Genomic DNA, 16,832 nt, shown 5'->3' with positions numbered 1-16,832 from the left:
CTGCCAGGGTTGAGCTCTCGCCGGCTATTACTGTCTGCTCTGTTTACATTCCTCCGGATGGGGAGATCCCCCGACATGTCTTGGCTGTGCTGCTGGCTCAACTCCCGCCACCATTGTTGCTTCTGGGCGATTTCAATGCTCGCAACCCTCTATGGGGTGGGCTGTCTCCGATGACCGCGGTCGTGCCGTGGAGCATGTGTTGGCTCAGCTCGACCTTAGCCTCTTGAACACCAGTGCTCACACGCATTGCAGTGTGGCCCATGGCTCGTTCTCAGCCATCAATCTCTCTCTTTGCAGCCCCTGACTTGTCCCATCCCTCCACTGGAGAGTGCATCCTGACCTGTGTGGTAGCGACCATTTTCCCATCTATTTGTCACTGCCCCAGTGTCATTCTTCTGGGCGCCTGCCCCGCTGGGCTCTCAACAGGGCTGACTGGACGGCTTTTACTTCCGCTGCCACCATTGCATCTCCCCCACAGGGTGACACTGATGAGGTGGTCCGTGTGTTGACCACGTCAATCATTTCTGCGGCCGAGGCTGCCATTCCCCGCTCTTCTGGTCTCCCTCGGAGGAAGCCAGTACCCTGGTGGTCGCCGGAGATTGCTGAGGCAATTCGCGACCGTAGGCAGGCTCTCCAGCGTCATAGGCGGCACCCGTCTCTGGAGACCCTCATCGCCTTTAAGAGGCTCCGTGGCTTGGCCCATCGTCTTATTGCACGGTGTAGGCAGGAGTGCTGGGAGAGGTATGTCTCATCCTTGGGCTCCCGTGTCTCTCCCTCACTTGTGTGGTCCCAGATCCGGCGGATTTATGGATACCGGAACCCTATGGGTGTCCCTCAGCTCTCCCTGGATGGGAGCCATTGCTGAACACCTTGCCGCGCATTTTGCTACGAGCTCTGTGACTGCAACTTACCCCCCTGCCTTTCGCTCTCTAAAGGAGCGAGCTGAGCAGACGCCATTATAATTCCACACACGTCGTTCTGAAAAATACAATGCTCCTTTCAGCGGGAGGGAATTCCTCGCTGCCCTCGCCGATTGCCCTGATACAGCACCAGGACCAGACTGCATCCACGCGCAGATGCTGAAGCATCTCTCCAGGGACTGCCAGAGACACATCCTCACCATCTTTAACCGCATTTGGAGCGAGGGCGTGTTCCCGTCGCAATGGCGAGAGGGTGTTATTGTCCCCATCTTGAAGCCCATTGCGGACCCACTCGCGGTGGACAGCTATCGTCCCATTACCCTCACCAACGTTTTGTGCAAATTGCTCGAACGTATGGTGGGGCGGCGTTTGTGTTGGGTCCTTGAGTCGCGCGGTCTCCTCGCTCCATCCCAGGGTGGCTTCCGTCGGGGCCAGTCTGCAGTGGACAATTTGGTGCGGCTGGAATCTGCTGTCCGTACGGCTTTTGCCCGACGTCAGCATCTCGTTGCTGTATTTTTCGATCTGCGGAAGGCGTATGACACCACATGGAGGCATCACATCCTCGCCACGTTGCATGGGTGGGGTCTTCGTGGTCGGCTCCCGGCTTTTCTTCAAAGCTTTTTATTGCGCCGCTCTTTCCGGGTGCTAGTCGGTGCCACCTCTAGTTAATCTTATATACAGGAAAATGGGGTCCCGCAGGGCTCGGTGTTGAGCGTCTCCTTATTTTTAGTGGCCATTAATGGTCTGGCTGCAGCAGTGGGGTCGTCGGTGTCTCCTTCTTTGTATGCCGACGACTTCTGCATCTCATTTAGCTCCACGACTACGGGAGTCGCTGAACGCAGGTTGCAAGTTGCCGTTCGCAAGGCAGCATCATGGGCTCTGACTCATGGTTTTCAGTTCTCTGCTGCCAAGACTCGAGTAATGCACTTCTGCAGGCGTCGGACGGTCCACCCTCATCCTGAACTTTACCTCGACGGCCACCTGCTTGAAGTGGTGGACACTTGCCCCTTCTTGGGACTCGTGTTTGATGCCCAGCTCACATGGGTTCCTCATATTACTCAGCTGAAGCAAAAATGCTGGCGGCACCTCAATGCCCTCCGCTGCCTTAGCCACACGTCTTGGGGTGCGGATCGCTGCGCGCTGCTGCGATTGTACAGAGCCCTTGTGCGGTCTCGGCTTGATTATGGGAGCCTGGCCTATGGGTCTGCATCACCCTCAGTGTTGAAGTTGTTAGACCCCATACACCACTGTGGGGTCCGGCTTGCAACTGGCGCTTTTCGTACGAGCCCCGTGGATAGTCTACTGGTGGAGGCCGGGGTTCCCCCGCTGCGGATTCGCCGCCATCGACTGCTCGCCGACTATGCTGTCCACGTGCATTGCTCGCCAGGCCATCCCAATCGTCGCCTGCTTTTCCCTGCCATGGTCCTCCATCTGCCCGAACGGCGACCTAGGTCTGGGCTTTCTGTCGCTGTCCGCGTTCAGTCCCTGCTGTCGGAATTGGGTTCATTCCCTCTTCTGCCTCCCTTCCGGGTCCGTGCACCTATGCCTCCCTGGTGTTTGTTCCGGCCGTCCATCCGTCTGGACTTGGCACAGGGACCCAAGGACTCGGTTCCGCCTGTGGCCCTTCGTCGCCGTTTTCTTGCTCTCCTCGCCTCATTTTCGGACTGTGAGACTGTCTACACTGATGGTTCCCTGGTTGATGGTCGCACTGCCTACTCTTTTGCTCATGGTGCCCATGTTGAGCAGCGCTCCTTGCCGGCTGGCAGCAGTATTTTTACTGCAGAGCTGGTGGCCATATTGCGCGCTCTTGAGCATATGCGTTTCTGCTCAGGTAGGTCCGTCGTCATCTGCAGTGACTCCCTGAGCAGCCTTCAGGCCATCGACCGCTGCTATCCCTCCTCTCCTCTGGTGTCCACCATTCAGGAGTCCGTTTCCGCCATTGCCCGTTCTGGTCGTTCGGTGGTCCTGGTTTGGACGCCCGGTCATGTTGGCATCCCAGGGAACGAACGTGTAGACAGGCTGGCCAAACGGGCGATCGACGCCCCGGCTTTGGAGATCGGCCTTACGGCTCCCGACCAGCAGCTGGTGTTGCGCCGTAAGCTGATTGGGATGTGGGCTGCTGAGTGGCGTGGCATGACGGCCCCGAATAAACTGCGGGCTGTCAAGGGGACGACCGATGTGTGGCGTTCCTCCCTGCGGGCCTCTCGCAGGGACTCGGTAGTCCTGTGTCGCCTGCGCATCGGCCATACATAGCTGACGCACGGCCATCTGTTGCGTCAGGAGGATCCCCCCTTGTGTCAGTGTGGGTCCCGGCTGACGGTCGGCCACATTTTGCTTGAGTGTCCTCGACTGCGCACACTCCGGCAATCTTTTAATCTCCCGGGCACTTTGGCTTTGGTTTTATCCGACGATGCCTCCATGGCTGACAATGTTTTACATTTTATCCGTAGTAGTCCTTTTTATGGTTCGATTTAGGGAGGTCCTGCGCCTTTCCCTTTCTGTGTCTTTTGTCCTTGTGTCTGTTGCTGTTCTGGTGTGCCGTCAGATGGTTGACTCTTTCCTTTTTTTTTCTCATGGTCAGTCAACCAGTCTCCGGCCATCCTCCTCTCTTCTGTTTCTTTCTGTCTGGTGTTCCTCTGTCCTGTTCTTGTCCGTAGTGTTTGTTGCTGCATTTGTGTTCTTTTAGCGCCTGGGGGGACGTCTCCTCCCCCTTTGGTTTTTATCTGCTCCGTAGATTTTCGGCTCGCCTGATTTTGGACTGGGGGACTGATGACGTTCGCTGTTTAGTCCCCCTTAAACATCACAACAACCAACCAACCAGCTGAAGCCAAAGTGCTGGCGGCACCTCAACGCCCTCCGCTGCCTGAGCCCCACATCTTGGGGTGCGGATCCCTGCACGCTGTTGCAATTATACAGAGCCCTTGTGCAGTCAAGGCTTGATTACGGGAGCCTGGCCTATCTGTCTGCATCACCCTCAGTGTTGAAGTTGTTAGACCCCATACACGAATGTGGAGTTCGGCTTGCAACTGGTGCTTTTCGTACCAGCCCCGTGGATAGTCTACTGGTGGAGGCCGGGGTTACCCCGCTGCAGAATCGCCGCCATCGACTGCTCGCCGACTATGCTGTCCACGTGCATTGCTCGCCAGGCCATCCCAATCGTCGCCCGCTTTTCCCTGCCATGGTCCTCCATCTGCCCGAACGGTGACCTAGGTCTGGACTTTCCATAGCTGTCCACGTCCAGTCCCTGCTGTCGGAACTATGGTCATTCCCTCTTCTGCCTCCCTTCCGGGTCCGTGCACCTATGCCTCCCTGGTGTTTGCCCCGTCCGTCCGTCCGTCTGGACTTGGCACAGGGACCCAAGGACTCGGTTCCGCCTGTGGCCCTCCGTCGCCGTTTTCTTGCGCTCCTCGCCTCATTTTCGGGCTGTGAGACTGTCTACATTGATGGTACCCTGGTTGATGGTCGCACTGCCTACGATTTTGCTTACGCTGCCCATGTTGAGCAGCGCTGCTTGCCGGCTGGCTGCAGTATTTTTACTGCAGAGCTGGTGGCCATATTGCGCGCTCTTGAGCATATGCATTTCTGCTCAGGTACGTCCAGCGTCATCTGCAGTGACTCCCTGAGCAGCCTTCAGGCCATCGACTGCTGCTATCCCTCTTCTCCTCTGGTGTCCTCTATTCAGGAGTCTGTTTCCGCCATTACCCGCTCTGGTCGTTCGGTGGTCTTTATTTGGATGCCAGGTCACATTGGCATCCCGAGGAACGAACGTGTCGACAGGCTGGCCAAAGGGGCGATCGACGCCCTAGCTTTGGAAATCGGCCTCACGTCTCGCGATCAGCAGCTGGTGTTGCGCCGTAAGGTGCTTGGGATATGGTCTGCTGAGTGACGAGGCATGACAGCCACTAATAAACTGCGGGCTGTCAAGGAGACGACCGATGTGTGGCGCTCCTCCCTGTGGTCTTCTCGCAGGGACTCTGTCATCCTGTGTCGGCTGCGCATCGGCCATACATACCTGACGCACGGCCATCTTTAGCGTCAGGAGGATCCCCCCCCCATGTCAGTGTGGGTCCCGGCTGACGGTCACCCACATTTTATTGTAGTGTCCCCAACTGCGCACCCTCCGGTAGTCTTTTAATCTCCCGGGCACTTTGCGTTTGGTTTTAAGCGACAGTGCCTCCGTGGCTGAAGACGTTTTAAATTTTATCCGTGGTAGTCCTTTTTATTGTTCCATTAAGGGAGGTCCTACTCCTTTCCCTTTGTGTGTCTCTTGTCCTCGAGTGTCTCATATTTGGTTGCAGATTTTAGTGTGTGGTCGGTTGGTTGACTCTTTCCCTTTTTTGTTGTCGTGGTCAGTCAACCAGTCTCCAGCCATCTTCTTTTCTTCTGTTTCTTTTTGTCTGGTGTTCATCTGTACTCTTCATGTCTGTAGTGCTCGTTACTGCATTTGTGTTCTTTTAGGGCCTTGGGGGGAGTCTCCTTCCCCTTGGGGTTATAACTGCTTCGCGCATTTATGTCTCGCCTGATTTTGGAATGGGGGACTGATGACCTTAGCTGTTTAGTCCCCATTAAACATCCCAACAACCGCCACCGTTGGCCATACCTACCTGACGCACAGCCATCTTTTGCGTCAGGAGGATACCCTGCTGTGTCGGTGTGGGTCCTGGCTGACGGTCGCCCACATTTTGTTGGAGTGTCCCCGACTGCGCACCATCTGGCAGTCTTTTAATCTCCCGGGCACTTTGCCTTTGGTTTTATGCGACGATGCCTCCATGCCTGATGATGTTTTAAATTTTATCCGTGGTAGTCCTTTTGATGGTTCCATTTAGGGAGGTCCTGCATCTTTCCCTTTCTGTGTCTCCTATCCTCGAGTCTCTCATAATTGGTTGCAGATTTTGGTGTGTAGTCGTATGGGTGACTCTTCCCCTTTTTTTTGTCCTCGTGGTCAGTCAACCAGTCTTCGGCCATCTTCTCTTCTTCTGTTTCTTTCTGTCTGGTGTTCATCTGCACTCTTCTTGTCTGTAGTGTTCGTTGCCGCCTTTGTGTTCCTTAAGTGCCTGGGGGGTGGTCTCCTTCCCCTTGGGGTTTTACCTGCTCCGCAAATTTTCGTCTCGCTAACCTTAGCGGTTTAGCCCCTCTTAAACATCCCAACAACCACCACAACCACCAGGTCTCCTAATCCCAATAACGACACACGCCAACAAAGAAATAGCAGACAATGACTCGCACCGCAGGCAGCCACGTGTGCCAGCTGGCTCAGAGAAATATAACATAGACGCTAACCTTGACAAAAATTTGAGCGTTCTTTACCGATGTACCATATAGCACATGATAATTCTGTTGAAGTACTCTACGTACTAGGAGGAGTAAAGCTTTACACCACATTTCACATGCAAAACCGTTTATTGAGAGATAATCTGCTATTTAATTTAGTATTTGCCATAAAATTTTTTCACCTCACGCTACTAGTACAATTTGTCACACTGAGAAACTGTTAACATGCAACAATGTTTGAAGTTATCTATCCAGTCTAGAACCTAGGGAACATATTTAGTATTTACGAGTGCATTGTTACAGTGAACAGACGAAACAGTGTTATTGTGTGTGTACATTCTTGCTTGTTAGTTGCACGATTACATAATGACTATAAGGCTCACATACTTAGAACAGGTACCGGTACTGCTAATGAGATTTTAATGCAACATTTTGGTTCACTTGAAAATAGATTCTGGATTTAAAGTACTTTCTGTGAGATTAAATATGACTCAGTATTTGGTTTCTTTGACAGCTACATGATTATATCACGACGCTACTAATGTGTGACACAATTTACATTGTTGCTTTTGTGCTGTATCTGCTTTATATCTGCACAGTTTTTCTGAATTTTTCTGGAAAGTGAAACATGTTTTAGTAGCACCTTTTGTGGTATACCTACAATGAGACAGCCTTTTTTGTAGCACAACAATACGTTAAAGTGTAGTACTTTCTTCATCACCGTACTGTACGTAATAACTACAATATCTATACGGAAAGCATTTCGCTTTTGTTTATTACGAGGTAAGTCCATTGACTTCCACAGAACTTTGCTTACGGACGACGATAATTACGACACTCAGCACATTTCTTACACTTAAGTAATGACAGAGATTATGTTACAACAAGACGCACAATTTAGCGCGGCGATACACGTGTTTGAGTGATTAATTTTGTACTTAAAACATTTATTTTTAAAGATTTTTGAATTACAAAGATAGTTTTCCGTGATACATTTCATTCCATTGCTGTAATCTATAACACCTGAGTGTATAATTACATTAATCCTCAGGTGGGTACATGCTTACTTTGTGTACCATGTGTTTGGCAAGCACAAGGAGCCCTAGCTAACATGGTATTTGCTTATACAACTTTACACATCGGTACCATACCGATGACCTACGCAGTTTGGTCCCTTTAGTCCTCAAACCAACCAACCAACCAATCGGTACCATATCTCTCTAACACTGAATTACACAGCTATCTGATTATTTAACAGAGAAACAAATTTTTTTTCCAAATCAGTGATACATGTTTACGCAATTACACAGTTGGATAATTTCACACTTATGAAATTGTATTTTTGTCAGCACTGTGTGAACTGTCCATATTTTTTCAGAACCATTGTGATACTATGAGAGCTTTGAATGTCGTATTTGGTAAGGGAGCCTCATTTTTAAACTACGTTGGAAGTACATGACGCTATTGCAATGAGCAGAAATTTTTTTTTAGGTTTTGACATTGTTGCAGAAAGCTACGACGTTTTTGAGGTTTGACTGAGGTGTTATGATGTTATTTTTACGACGACGATGTGTATTATGCTGTTGAGGTTTGTTTATGATCAATAATCTGATGCCATATGAGGAATTTGATTATGCTACATATTAATAATGTTGAAATATTGAAGAATGTCGACGAATATGTATATGTGTAATAAGGTAAGGAATAATGAGTAGTGGTTAGGGATGCTGATTTGTGAAAAAGGATGTTGGAAACCAAGAGTTGTACCTTAAGAGTTATGAAATGTGTGTAAATGCGTGAATGTATTACAATGCCGACGAAAATTTTTTGGACACTGTTATATTTATAGGATTTTGTTTCTACACATTTGTGACACAAATTCTCGACCTGTAAAATGTTTTATATGACACTGTCACTGTAGTGCAAACTGTTGCCGTAAATATTTCGGTAAGAAAGGCAAGTGACCTTGACGTAATGCGTTGTGAGCGGCCAGCTGTGCCAGCCGCCTGCAGAAAAAGCCATTAGGTGGAGAAGAAAGAGGCCATCAACCTTTCTATTGACATTCCTTTGTAGAATGCATCGCAAATATGACATGGTATTACTTGGAAACATATGATTATACTGTGGAGCACGTACTTTGTGCTACTTGCTGATATGCTTATGAGTTGATGGGAAATATTCTTACATCTGCACACCTGATTATGACAAGTGTCTTTCTACGAGACTTCAGAGAATTTCTACTAACTTATGAAATGCCACATGGCTATTGAATGATGTTTTTAAGCTTTGCTTTACGTATTTACTTATTTCATTTGATATCTGGTTTCCAGCTGTGTTGCAGCATTGGTTATATAAAATAAAATTAAATGTATTTGCTAATGCGAACACTTTCTGCCAACAGATCTATTAAATAATAATTTTATGATCCACATTCTTCTAAAAAGGAGCACATGGAAAGGAAACAACAAGAAGCGACTAACAAGAGTAACTGCATATATAATGTTCTTTTCAAGTACTTGGTAATTTTTTGTAGAATAAGCTTTTGTGGTGCTGCATTTTAATTACAAAGACATTAAGATGTGAATATACATTTCCCTTATCTGCATTGTTGTCTTTAGTGTACAATTTTTTCTGCTTGTGGGTTTGTCATGTTTAGATATAAGTTATTACATTTGCTGCTGCTGTTTGCCAGGCACAGTGCTACTGAATTTCCCTTTGTATTACTCTGTTAAGCCAGTTTTACTATTGATTTATTTCTCTTATTTGCTGCACATTGCCTTATATTAGTGTAATGTTGCATTAGCTTTGCTAATTTAGATATAATGCTGCTTGCTTTGCGAATTTCCATTTTTTTGTCATTGCTGTTTGTGTTAATTGTTTTGTGCTGCTGCATTGCCTCGTCCCTTAGTTTAGCATCTGAGCTCAGTAGATTTAAGTTAGCTTAAGATGGGGTAGGCTATATAAGAGAACGAGTTGTGATGAACTGGAAGAAATGCATTGAGAAACTATAAGAAAATGGTTTGGCCAAAAAAGTATTTCGAAAGAGGATATGAACAAAAAAGTAGCGTATAGGCACAACAGGTTTAGGTAGGATTTTCTTGGAAATAAATGATGAGGTAAGATAATGGAAAATAAATAATGAGGTAAGAAATATGTGAACATATAAATACAGAAAGCATGCTCGGATAGGATTTTATTGGTGGAAACAAATGTTGAAATAAGACGAAAGATCTATGGAATGAAGTTTTGGGTTGGACTGCAGTACCAAATGTTACACTGAAAACCAACCCTGTCCTTTCCTCCTGTGTTATTCTGCTATGTGTTTGTGTACTCATGTGTATTTGTGTTTTTCCTGTCCTTATATGTTTAGCTAATACGATTTATGTTGTACAATTTTTCTAGTACTCAGCTACATTCACTATGATGAGGAATACTGTTATCCTCAAATATAATTTGCATTAATACTGTGTTATTTTCTTTGTAAAGATGTTTCTAGACATTATTAATTATGTTCTGTTTCAATGCTCATGTGTGAAATTAATGTTTCGAAAACTGTTCTCATTATTTTATACATTTACTTATGTCATAATTCCTGTAACACTGATGTATATGTTTATTTCTATTCTTTTGTAAAGCCTGTATTACTACAAATGTTATCTGTATTATTATGTTTTTAATGATGTTTTTTGTATTTTTGTATTTGTATTCTCATGTTAGTGAATTGTAATGGACACCAGTTCAGCAACTTAAGTAACTTGTAAGCATTCATTTCAGTGCACACGTTTCTTTTGGTCATAGTATATGCACAATATGTGGGAAGTTGGGACCATTAGTGTTAGCACATGTGTTGATAATTCGGCAAGGGACTGGTTAACAGCATTACTGGTTCTAAGGACAATTCCAAAAACTTTGTCAGTGCACAAGTGGTGGTTTATGGACTTGCTATATTGTCCGCAAGACTCTTCGATGGTGATTGTGCACCTGCACAGTCGCAACAGATGGTTGCTGGCCGTCTCTACAAGGACGACAGTGGGTCTGCACCTATGGTGGCGCACCAACACCATTTTCTCTACAAGGACTACAGTGGGTCTGCATCTTTGATGGCCCACCAATACCACTATTTCTACGAGGACAGCAGTGGGTCTGCACCTGTGGTGGCGCACCAATACCGTAATCTCTAACAGGACTACAGTGGGTCTGCTCTGTGATGACCTACGTATCAATATACTTCAAAACTTCGACAGACTCTGCGGTGGGTTTGCTCTGTTGTGGCCCATTACCTGTCTCCATGTCGAGAGTCAGCACTGTCTTTCTGTTGGAAGGACAACACTACTTCTTCAAGACTGCATGGAAATCCACTGCTTCCGTGTACATTCTCTTTTACTACTCAGACTTTGAGAAAAAAAACACTGCAATTTTACTGTGATAAATGATCAGGACTGTCTTTATGGACTGTGAAAAAATTTTAGCTTCTGACCAACATTGTATCAATAAGTGTCTGCATTTGATTTCTTTGTTATTGCAATTATAAATTTTTTTTTCAAATCTGTATTGGTCATTGCCCAAAACAATTTGTAAAATTTTATGTGGGGAGCATGAGGGCTATGTAAGTAGCCTGTTTAGATTTTTTATTGGTAACGCCACGTAGCACTCCATATGAAAATCACTGACTGTGCTGTGTTCAGTCTGTGGCTCGTTTGCATTGTTATTCGCTATTGTAGTGTTGGGCAGTTGGCTGTTAACAGCGAGTAGCGTTGCGCAGTTGGAGGTGAGCCGCCATCAGTGGTGGATGTGGGGAGAGAGATGGCGGAATTTTGAGAGCAGACGATCTGGACGTGTGTCCATCAAAAGAGTAAATTTGTAATAATGGATGTCATGGACTGATATATATATATTATGAATTTTGAATACTATTAAGGTAAATACATTGTTTGTTCTCTGTCAAAATCTTTCATTTGCTAACTATGCGTATCAGTAGTTAGTGCCTTCCGTAGTTAGAATATTTTATTTAGCTGGCAGTAGTGGCGCTCGCTGCATTAAGTAGTTCAAGTAACAAAGATTTCTGTGAGGTAAGTTATTTGTCAAACGTATAGGTTAATTTAGTCAGGGCAATTTTCTTGTAGGAATTATTGAAAGTCATATTGCGTTGCGCTAAAAAAATATTGTGTGTCTGTTTAAGCACAGTCATGTATAATTCTTCTTAGGGGACGTTTCAATCTGTCCAGACCTAGCTTATCAAGTCGTCTAGAGTCAAAGTTATATGGTCATGAGCCCACCCCCCTTCAGGTTCGGGGGTTAGAATAGGCCTGCGGTATTCCTGCCTGTCGTAAGAGGCGACTAAAAGGAGTCTCAAACGTTTCCGCCTTATGTGATGGTCCCCTGTCGGGTTTGACCTACATATCTCAAAATTTTCTCGAAGAGCGAACCGATTGGTGAAGGGCGCCTTACTTGGTGCATTGTGTCCATCGGGCATTGAGAACTTTCACCAGCTTATTCGTCAGTGCATTGCAAGCCTGCCTGCTCACCATCTCTTGGGTATGGATATGTTCCTGCGTGCACTTTCCGCCATGCAATGTGCTGAGCCACTTTCTGCACTGACGGTGACCATGGACTACAAGTCACCTAAAATCCAGCATGGTAGCCAGACCGTTGTGGTGGGGCCGCCATGTACCATGTTGGTTGTAGCCCCCTGACAACAGAGGGATCGCTCTAATGTTGCCTGCGCCGTTAACTCCCCACGTATGCCAAAGAGTAGATGCAGCTCTCCCTGGGGCATCAGGACTCCTGGCAATGGCCATCCTGCCAGGTGGCCTTTTCTGTGGCTGGGTGGCGCCTGTGGCGAGGGCCCTTGGTCAGAGTAGGTGGCATCAGGGTGGATGACAAGCAATGAAGCTCGGCACATCTTCCCTTGCTGGTGGCCAGCCACCAGCGGTCTCTAAGCGTTCAAAACCTCTCTTTAAGGCTAATGTGTATGACCGCAAATCGTTCCCCTCCCTGGCCACACCATGGGAGGAACAAAAGGCTATGAATGACAGTGAAAGGTATTCGCCCCGGTATCTCGTCTTACCAGAGCTTATGAGGAATCTTTTGTGTCCGTGAGGCTTCATTTCTTTGTAGAACATTTAGAGGACAAGATTGGGGAGGTGCAGGGCTTGTCCAAAATGCGGTCAGGGTCGGTCTTAATGAAAACATCATCCTCTGCCCAGTCACGAGCCCTGCTCGCTTGTACAAAGCTGGGCGATGTTCCTACCACCCCACATGAAACCTTAAATATGGTCCAGGGCATTATTTTCCACAGAGATTTTCTTTTACAGTCCAATGAAGAGCTGCGCTCCAAATTAGATCAATGGGGTGTCCATTTCGTCCAGAGCGTCCACCGGGGTCGAAGGGTTCACCAAGTTGCCACCTTTGCCTTCATTTTGGCCTTCAAGGGTGACTCATTACCTGAGAAGGTCAAGGTGATGGTATACCATTGTGATGTCAAGCCATATATCCCTTCCTCCGATGTGGTGCTTCAAGTGTTGGAAGTTCGGACATGTCTTCCCACTGTGCTTCCAGCCTCATATGTCGCGATTGTGGTCGTCCATCCTATCCTGATAATCAATTTGCCCCACCACCTATCTGTGTCAAATGCGGAGAGCGCCATCCCCTTTGCTCGCCAGACTGTCCGATTCTGCAGATAGAAAGGAAAATAATTGAGATCAATACCCTGGACTGACTGACGTACACAGAGGCTAATAGGAAATTTACCTGCTTCATCCCGTGCGCATGATGTCTTCTTATGCCGCCACTGTCACTACTCCTACAGTTCGATCAGCTGCACCACACACCGTCAGCTCTCAGAGCCAGAGGACCCCTGATGGTGAGGGCACTTCACTCCCTGTTGCCCCTGCTCCATCAACTTCAGGAGCAACAGCCTCCCAACCATCGGGGTCATCAGTTCCCCCTTCCCAGCTGGACAAGCGTAAGACTTCTACGGCTCCTCTCACCAGGAAAGAGTCCCTTGGGGACCTCCCTTCCCAAGTTCAGACCAGCGGAAACACGGATACCCACAAGTGGCTGAAACAACTACCGGTCGCTGGCCGTAGGGCCTCACGGTCATCGTCCGTCCCTGAGACTGACCCAGGGGAGCCCTCCCAGACAGAACAACCGAAGGCACAGCGAGATAAGCAGAAAAAGAAGAAGACTCCCAAGAATTTTGACACAGCCAGCCAGTGTGGCCTTGCGGTTCTAGGCACTTCAGTCTGGAATCGTGTGACCGCTACAGTCACAGGTTTGAATCATGCCTCGTGCACAGATGTGTGTGATGTCCTTAGGTTAGTTAGGGTTAAATAGTTCTAAGTTCTAGGGGACTGATGACCACAGATGTTAAGTCCCATAGTGCTCAGAGCCATCTGAACCATTTTATTTTATTATTTTTTTTTGAGACAATCTCGACATTGCGCTGGCACCCGTCCCACCGCTTCCTACAAGCTCAGTGTCTGAGGACGAGGTCGAGATTCTGGTGTCTGCTGAAGACCTGGATCTCGCCGGTCCCTCAGACGTCATGGATTTCATATGCGTGGGTACTGAATCAGTGGCAGCGAGTGAACAAGTGGTGTAAACTGCCTTCCGAGTTCCCTCAAACATTTCTCTGCCAAGGACAATACCATCCTCTGGTGGAACTGCCGCAGTTTCTTCCACTATGTAGCTGAGCTCTGACATCTTATCAGCCTTTACCCTTTCTTCAGCATTCCTCTTCAGGAAACTTAGTTTCCAGCGATGCAAACCCCTGTACCCAGTGGGTATCGGGTTTATGAAAAGAACCGGGCAGCTTACTAAAGGGTCTGCATCTATGTCCTTCACTCTCTTCACAGCGAGTCTATCCCTCTACAAACACCTTTAGAGGCTGTCGCTGTTCGGGTGTGGACGCCACAGGCTGTTACTGTCTGCAGTCTGTATCTTCCACCGGATGATGATGTCCTACAGCGTGTCCTGGCTGCACTGATTGCCCAACTGCCGCCACCTTTCTTGTTAATGGGCAACTTCAACGCCCATAACCCCCTGTGGGGTGGATCAATGGCAACAGATCGAGGCGCCAACGTTGAGAATGTCTTGGCACAGCTCGACCTTTCTATTTTAAATGATGGTGCCTTCACACATTTCAGTGTGGCGCATGGCACGTACTCCGCCATCGACTTTTCGATCTGCTGCCCTATCCTCTTACTGTCTGTCCAATGGAGTGTACATGATAACCAGTGTGGTACTGACCACTTTCCGATCTTTTTGTCACTGCCACAGCGTCACTCATCTGGGCGCCCTTGCAGATGGGCTATGAATAAGGCTGACTGGGACTTGTTCTCCTCCATGGCAGCTGTTGCGCGTCTTTCTAATGACGCAATTCGTGAGGTGGTTCACTCGGTCACCACCGGTATCGTTACTGATGCAGAATCTGTCATCCCCCATTCTTCAGGGTCCCTTCAGCAGAAGACTGTGCCTTGGTGGTCGCCTGAGATCGCTGAGGCGATTAAAGGTCACTGCAGGCGTTCCAGCGTTACAAGCGGCATGCATCTTTCGAAAACCTCGTCGCCTTTATACGGCTTCCTGCCGAGGCCCGCCGCATCAATCGCCAACACTACCAGGAGTGCTGGGAACGGTATGTTTCCTCCATTTGCGTCCCCGTCTCTCCATCACAGGTCTGGGCAGGGATTAGACGCCTCTACGGCTATCGGACCCCTGTCGGCGTCCCTGCGTTCTCACTGAATGGAGCAGTTTCTACCGACTCCTTGCCCTGGTACAGCTCCTGTGCCAGATCGCATCCACTGTCAGATGCTGAAACACCTTTCAGTGGACTGCCAGCGACGCCTCGACGACCGTTACAACCGTCTCTGGGTCAAGGGTGAGTTTTCGTCGCAATGGCGGGAAAGCATTCTTATCCCCGTTTTGAAACCTGGCAATAACCCTTTGGAGATGGACAGCTACCGCCCCATTAGCCTCACCAACGTTCTTTGCATGTTGCTTGATCGGATGGTGTGCCAGCGGTTGAATTGGGTACTCGAGTCTCGGGGCCTCCGGCTCCATCTCAGGGTGGGTTCCGAAAATGCCGCTCCGCTGCCGACAATCTGGTGAGCCTGGAGTCCGCCATCTGTACGGCCTTTGCTCGCTGTTAGCACCTCGTAGCTGTCGCATTGAACCTTCTGCGTGCAAGTCGTGGCCTCCCACAGTTGGTCCCGAGTTCAGGAGAACGGGGTACCACAGGGATCAGTCTTAAGTGTCTGCCTGTTTTTAATAGCAATTAAGGGTCTCGCTGCGACGGTAGGAACGTCGGTCTCAGCTTCCTTATATACGAGTACTAACGACTTCTGCTGGGTGCCAGGGCATGTGGGCATACGGGGAAATGAACAAGCTGATGCAGCTGCCAAGGACGCCTGCAGATTACCGGAGGTGACACAATGTTCTATTCCTTTGCAAGGTGCCCCCAGGGGCTCAGCGTTCATTTGCTGAGTACGGGCTTGGCGACCCCGGGGTCCTGAGCTGGGGACTGGTCAGCGCCGCCAGACTCCTGTCATCATAACCCCCGGACATGCTTCAGCGACCACCGTATGGTGCGGCGGTGGAATGTTGTGTGCTGTGGGGAATGGTAATCTTGGCTTGACCGCCTGGATTGCGAGGAAGGTAAACCTCTATAAAAACCCCTCAATCTTACAGTGTGCTGCGCGCCTATAAGATGCATGGCTGTTGGGGTGGAACAGTCGCAAGCGGGCAACCTCTGGGGCGCCTGCCGCACCCCAGTTGTATACGGCTTACTCAGGCACGCGGGGCTCTGTGTGAGCGGACCTTTAGTTCCCTAGCTGCTCGTGGGACCGCAATGGACCCTTCGACCTCTACATTTCCCCCTACCAGTGGATTGGGTGGGCCACTGGTAGGAAAACACACCCCATCGAAAAAGCGACTTCGTGCTGCGAGTCCTCCGGCTCCTGGTGTTGCTAGAGATTTATCAGACTGTCGTAACAGAGCACATGCTGAAAATCAGAATGTGTTTTTGGTTACTAAACGGAAGGAGGGTAGCTTTGAGAGGGTTTCTCCCTTTTACATCCACAAGGGTCTTGAGGGAATTGCAGGTACACTGAAATCTGTTAAGCGACTGCACAATGGTACTCTCTTAGTTGAGACTTCTAGTTCCCGCCAAGTCACTTCTCATCGGAAAGCCCCCAGTCTCGGAGAGTACGCTATCGAGACCGAGCTACACTCTACACTCAACTATAGTAAGGGTGTTGTGACATGTAGGGACTTGGTGGATATCTCCACAGACGAGTTGAAATCTGAGTGGGCTGACGAAGGTATTGATGACGTGCAGAATATTATGAAACGAGTCGATGGGGACCTAGTAAAATCCGACTCGTTTATTTTCACGTTCAGTTCCCCGAGACTTCCAGAGCATGTTAAAGTGGGAATCTTACGTTTGCCAGTACGGCCATATTTCCCCAACCCAATGCGCTGTTTTCAACGTCAGCGATTTGGGCATAGTACATTGGGGTGCAATGGGACAGCCACTTGTGGTAAATGTGGTCAGCCTGCCCATGAAGGAGCTGATTGTTCATCGCCTGTGAAGTGCGTGAATTCCTTTGGGAGTCACCCTGTCTGGAGCCAGGTCTGCCCCAT

This window comes from Schistocerca americana, chromosome 1, assembly GCF_021461395.2.
Source record: "Schistocerca americana isolate TAMUIC-IGC-003095 chromosome 1, iqSchAmer2.1, whole genome shotgun sequence".
In the NCBI taxonomy this organism is placed as follows: Eukaryota; Metazoa; Arthropoda; class Insecta; order Orthoptera; family Acrididae; genus Schistocerca; species Schistocerca americana.
Note: the sequence above shows the minus strand (reverse complement) of the source record.